The sequence below is a fragment of the Prionailurus bengalensis genome, chromosome D2 (assembly GCF_016509475.1).
Source record: "Prionailurus bengalensis isolate Pbe53 chromosome D2, Fcat_Pben_1.1_paternal_pri, whole genome shotgun sequence".
In the NCBI taxonomy this organism is placed as follows: domain Eukaryota; kingdom Metazoa; phylum Chordata; class Mammalia; order Carnivora; family Felidae; genus Prionailurus; species Prionailurus bengalensis.
The window spans coordinates 42,201,982-42,208,510 of NC_057351.1; the positions used below are offsets into that span (position 1 = coordinate 42,201,982).

Consider the following 6,529-nt stretch of genomic DNA (forward strand, 5'->3'; position numbering starts at 1 on the left):
ATTTTTACAGAGGACACCATTAAGGTCACATGACCTACGTTAAGACTCAGTCAGGAGCAGGAAAGGAAGCACTACCCAGTGGTTAAAACACAGACTCCAGGGGCGCTTGGGTGGCTCAGTTGGTTGAGCATCCAACTTCGGCTCAGGTCATGATCTCACAGTTTGTTGGTTTGAGCCCCACGTTGGGCTCTATGCTGACAGCTTGGAGCCTGGAGCCTGCTTCTGATTCTGTGTCTCCCTCTCTCTCTGCTCCTCCCCTGCTCATGCTCTGTCTCTCTCTCTCTCTCAAAAAGAAATAAATGCAAAAAAAAAATTTTTTAAAGAACAGATACTCCAATTTTTTTTAATGTTTATTTTTGAGAGAGAGACAGAATGAACAGGGGAGGGTCAGAGAGAGGGGGAGACACAGAATCTGAAAGCTCAAATTCACAGACCGCGAGATCATGACCTGAGGTGAAGTCGGACACTTAACCGAGCCACCCAGGCGCCCCTAGAACAGAGACTCTAAAGAAAGACTGTCTCACTTCAAATTCTCTTTCCCCCAGATGGTCTGTGGACTTGGACAAGTTGCTTAACTTTTCTGGGCATCAGATATAAAACAGGGACCCCACAGATAAGAAAAAGGGATAACAGGAACATCTAGTTGTGAAGATTACAGGAGTTCAAAGTGCTTAGAGCACATGGCTGATAGGAAGAACCATAGAATAATGCAGGGGGGTTAAGGGCACTGAACCCCATGCAGCTGAAAATCCATGTAGAACTTTTGACTTCCCAAACTCCTACTACTAATAGCCTACTGTTGATCAGAAGACTTGCCAATAACAGCTAATTTTTGTATATTGTATTATATACAAATTCTTAAAAGCTAAAAAAAAATGTTATGCAAATCATAAGAGAAAATACACGGACAATACTATACTTATTGAAAAAAAATCTACATATAAGGTGGACCCGTGCAGTTTAATTCCATGTTGACCAAGGATCAATGGTATGTAAGCTTTTATTATTGATATGATCATTTTTGTTTTGTTGTCAGAGGTCTCTGATACACTTCCCCTAAAACAGAGCGATCTCTAAGAAAAAAAAAAAAAAAAAACACTTATTCTCCTATGCCTAAAAGCTTAACTCTATACCTCAAAGCCTATTTGCCACATATGCAGAAACATGTACATTAAAGGAAACCGTAGGGGGATGTTATGACACACTGTCATGATGATGCCTTCAATGACATTCTTTGAAACCATCAGCTCAGCATACTGAGAAGGGACAAGAAGGTTCCAAGTGAATGTCCCCTGAGGACTTAGTTTAGAAAGGCTGATCACCAATCTCATTGGTGCTCTTCTCATTTCTATCTTCCAAGCCTGTCTCCAGGTGTCCCTCTCCCATCATGACTGGCAGGACTACTCACATTTCCTGCCTCCTCCTCTCAATGCACCCAAAGGGTGCATGCATCTTTTCCCAGACAACCTGGAGTCCACTTAGCCCTTTTCTCAAAGACAAGCTAGGCATTGATGCCCACTAAATTCTCCAGGCCATTCCCACTGCCACCCACTTACCCCCGTGTGCTGCCTTCTCCCCTGATTTGCATTACCCTAGTAGCCAGCTCTGTACCTGATTGAACAAGTACCCAGGCAAGGCAGTTGTGCTGACCTATCAAGTCAGAGCTCTGATTTGTGAAACAAAGACTGGGGACATGGATGACCCCACTCTTCCTGGAAGACAGGGATGGAGAGCCTACTCATTAAGCCTGCTATTCATCCCTAAAATGAACAGGTTTTCCTGTAGTGAGTTATAGATGTAAAAGGTTCCTCTTCCCACGGGCTCTGCAGAGAGGAAGGCAAATATATAGAGCATGGCCCACTCTGGCCTGCTCCCCTCCTGATGTGTGCCTACAAATGCAGGCAAATGAAATCTGTCTGAACCCTATGAGTAATCTTGAGTGAGTCCTGTCTCTCTACCCTCAACCCAGTCTCATTCGAATTAAAAAGCCTCAGGAAACAAGAAGCAGTCCACCACAGAAAACACCAGAGCTACGAAGCAGCAGCCAGAAGGTATTTACGTCCTCCATATCCAGAGTGTCTAGGCAGGGTACAGGTGTAGTAACAACTCTAATCCAGCTCATAGATTGGCTTTCAAATGTACTTTGTCACAGCTCTGCACATTTCCCCTGGAATTCAGAGCTATTTCTTTGAGCTCTTGCTGAGTGTTCACGCAGATATTGGCTCTATTACCTGGATTCCCAGTCAGACCCAGGCAGCCATGGCTGCAGTGTTTCTGCCTCAACAGGGAGGCAAAGCAGGTTGATGGCCACTTGCATTAATCATACCTATAACCTGATAGCCAGTTATAATCCTTCATATAATCCTTCATTGGAGATGCCCCCAATCCAGCCTGATGTTCTACCTCTGGTTCCCTCTGCCAGAGCCTGCATGGCTGGGGTGGGATGGAAGTGATTTTCTCCCACTCATCAGCTTGACAGAAGTCAATCAGCTTCTCAGGAGAGATCTAAGTATAGTAGTTTAAGCAAATTGTAGGACAACCTCCAGTGTCTTTTCCAACCTCAAATCCAAGAGAATTACTCTGCCAGGAGTCCCCCTCCACTCTTTAATATTTCCAGATAGTAGCAATTATATCAAACTTGGGAGAGTCAAGCCCACTCTGACCATAGCTAAGAGACAATGCACTTATTCCAATGTCCCATCACTTCTACTCCGATCATGTGCAAAATAATCATGAGGAAATATGAGGAAACAGAAATGAAAACACTGACCACAAAGTTTTATTTAGGAATAACGATGATCAAAAAAGGAAGGGAAAGTGAAGAAGCCCAACACCTGAAATGGATCTATCAAAAATAACTTTGTTTTAGAAAGTTATATACAATTATGCATTATCAGGTAACTAAGAACTAAGAACAGTATCAAACCATAAAACTCAAAGAATTAGAAGCAATAAATAGCATTAGAGCTAAAGAAAAACAGATTGAACTAGACTATCCACTCAAATTGTGAGAGAAGAAAATATTAAGAGGAATATTTGATTTCTTGAATAACTATCACATAGGTCAGCTGGAATAGAATACTGAAAGATAGAATTGAAGAAAATGGCTATTGAATAAACATTGAAAATTCAAGTGATTTACTGGTTCTGGGTAAATTATGTGCAACAGCGATGAAGGTATTCTTGAGATGAAAAGCTGCATAACAATGAAGAGGTTATTCTCAGTAAAAGCCATAGTAACTAATACTCACTGAGCACAGCCCTATTGGCCCCAATCTGTGCCAGTCATTTCTCTATGACCCATCATGTACTAACCTGTTCTATCCTCACAATCTAGCAGGTAGGTACTATATTATTATTATTTCGGGCACACAGGTTAAATAATCTCCCCAGTGGGATACAGCAAGTTAGTGGTAGAGCCAGGATTTGAACCCAGTCATCAGATTCAAATTCCAAGGTCTGAACCACTGTCTGATGCTGAATCTGAAGGTGAACAGCATGACATCCAGCACAGTGGTTGTTATGGGTTCGGGTTGACCATCAGACCCGGGAGACACGATGGGCTTTCACCAAACACTAAACTGGAAAGTTTATCGAAGGACGCAGGACAAGAAATGCAGCAGATACTCATCTTCAACTCACTGGAAGAAGGCCCAGCAGGCTGCCCAGACTAGCAAACAGTACAGTCAGGATGGCTAAAGCTGATCCCAAGAAACCAAAGGGCAAGATGTCTGCTTATGCCTTCTTTGTGCAGACATGCAGAGAAGAACATAAGAAAAACCCAGAGGTCCCTGTCAATTTTGCAGAATTTTCCAAGAAGTGCTCTGAGAGGTGGAAGACAATGTCTGGGAAAGAGAAGTCTAAATTTGATGAAATGGCAAAGGCAGACAAAGTGTGCTATGATCGGGAAATGAAGGATTATGGACCAGCTAAGGAAGGCAGGAAGAAGAAGGACCCTAATGCCCCCAAAAGGCCACCATCTGGATTCTTCCTGTTCTGTTCAGAATTCCGCCCCAAGATCAAATCTACAAACCCTGGTATCTCCATTGGAGATGTGGAATAATTTAAGTGACAGTGAAAAGCAGCCTTACAACAAGGCAGCGAAGCTGAAGGATAAGTATGAGAAGGAGGTCACTGACTAGAAGTCTAAAGGAAAGTTTGATGGCGCAAAGTGTCCTGCCAAAGTTGCCCAGAAAAAGGCGGCTGCGGCGGAGGAATAAAAAAAAAACTGTTTATCTGTCTCCTTGTGAATACCTTAGAGTAGGGAGCACCGTCATTGACACCTCTCTTATTTGAGGAGTGTCTGTTGCCCTCGTTAGGTTTAATTACACAATTGGGTCATGGTCATATTGTATTCTCTTCAAAGTGCTCTAGAAATTGTCAGTGGTTTACATGAAGCCGCCATGGGGGTCTGGAGCACCCTGAAATTGTATCAAGGTTGTACATATTTCCAAACATTTTTAAAATGAAAAGGCTCTCGTGTTCTCCTCACTCTGTGCACTTTGCTGTTGGCTTGACAAGGCATTTAAAGATGTTTCTGGCATTTTCTTTTTTGAATTTGTAAGGTGGTGTTAACTCTATGGTTATTGGCTAGAAATCCTGAGTTCTCAACTGTACATATCTATAGTTTGTTTAAAAAAAAAAAAAAAAAAAAGGACAGAACCACCAAGACAAGATCTTGATTGATGCTCCTTGCGTGGCTTGAGGCTGTGGGGAAGATGCCTTTTGGAGGGGCTGTAGCTCAGGGCGTGCACTGTGAGGCTGGGACTGTGGACACTGCAGTGGGCATCTGTTAGTTTCAGGTTGTCTTGTTTCTGTATATAGTGACCTAGCATTCTGCTGGCATTCTTAGCTGTGGAAAGGGGGGGGGGGGGGGGCGTCAGCTGGCACGAGAAGTGTTTGGATCTTTTTTTAGTTAAGTGTGGTAGTTTTAAACTGTTTTGAAACAAACTGTAGAACCCTTCATTGTCAGCAAAGCGAAGAGCCACTGCATCAATGAGAGTTCAAGAACCTTCTGTACTAAACACAATTTGCAACGTTCTGTTATTTTTTTTTGTATGTTTAGAATGCTGAAATGTTTTTGAAGTTAAATAAACAGTATTACATTTAAAAAAAAAAGGCCCAGCAGCTATCTTCACGTCTTATTTACGTGACACAAGTACCACTGCCCCAGACAATGGCTAAAAGCTGTGTAGAAATTACCTTGACACAGAGCCGCAGCCTCAGTTTCTCACCCATCTTTCTACTCACCTAGGCTGAGGCCTGCATGCCAACTCACAGGCACAGTCCCCCACAGCAGCAAAGGCAGCTACAACATTCCACATTTATCCTGTTTGGTTTTTAAGAGAATCATGCTCGGAGAAGACAAGCTCCGAGGTCATTCTCGCAGGCAGGCATAGACCCACCCAGGCCAGAGATGATCTCTGTTACAGCTAAGTACTTTGTATAAGGGAAATTGGAGTTTTTAGGGTTTTTTTTATGTTTATTTGAGATAAAGATAGCATGAAGGGGGGAGGGGCAGAGAGAGGTGGAAAAAGAATCCCAAGCAGACTCCACACTTTCAGTGTAGAGCCCAATACGGAGCTTGAACTCAACGAAACCGCAAGATCGTGACCTGAGCCGAAACCAAGAGTCGACACTTAACTAAGCCACCTAGGGGTCACGGGAATTTGGAGCTTCTTGTAGAATGCATAATTGCTCAGTTCATTGTTCTCACATCATATGAATCCATTTTCGGCTTCAAATGTAAAAACAAATCCCAAAGAGAAGGAACAGGAAGAGTCAGGTGTCTATTCCAGTTATACAGACCAAATCCTTTCTCTAGGTAGCACTCCTTCTAATGGTACCATGGAGTTTTTTTGTTTTAATTCTGTAACTACCTGGAAAAGCATCAGTACCCGAAAAGGCTGAGGCTCCTGAGTCATTGGGGCAGTGAGAGAGACCAAAGCAGGCTGTGATGGAAACCAGCAGGCCAAGTCCAGGAACTCACCAGGAGACTAGTTCTGATTTGGGGAAGCAAAGCACATACAAAAAAAATATATATTCCACACACTACAAAGGCCTCCCTGAAAACTCAAGAGAAGTGATAAGACATGTTCTTAGAAAGTCAACAAGAGCTAATCAAAGGCTGACAGGCTTCTGAAAGGATCCCTGTGTTTATTTCAAAGGTGGTCTTTGAAGGTGTTTCAGAAGTCAAGGACACTAACAGGAAGAGTCAACACAAAGTTAACTGGAGTTAAAAAAGAACAAACAAAAAGGCCTGTTTTGTCTTCCCAGAGGTAAATGGGAAGGAACAGCATGAGAAGTGCTTAGGTCAGAACCCATTGCTACTGACCTGTTAGCTTCTGGGGCCAGGGCCATCCCTCTCCAAGGGACAATCCTAGATCAAGTATCAGTATATGGACTTTCAGCCTAGATATGGAGAAGTTCAAGGATGGCTGAATAGGTAAATCCACAGCATGCACCCACTCACAACCCTCTTGGGTCAAGCAAAGATACATGCTACTATGTCATTCTTTATAGCTGACAT

The 6,529-nt window shown here is 43.0% G+C and overlaps 1 pseudogene; it reads left to right on the forward strand.

Moving 5' to 3' along the window:
• The first annotated feature begins 3,597 nt into the window (after nt 1-3,597).
• LOC122492923 lies at nt 3,598-4,194 on the forward strand (annotated as a pseudogene).
• Nucleotides 4,195-6,529: the final 2,335 nt, after the last annotated feature.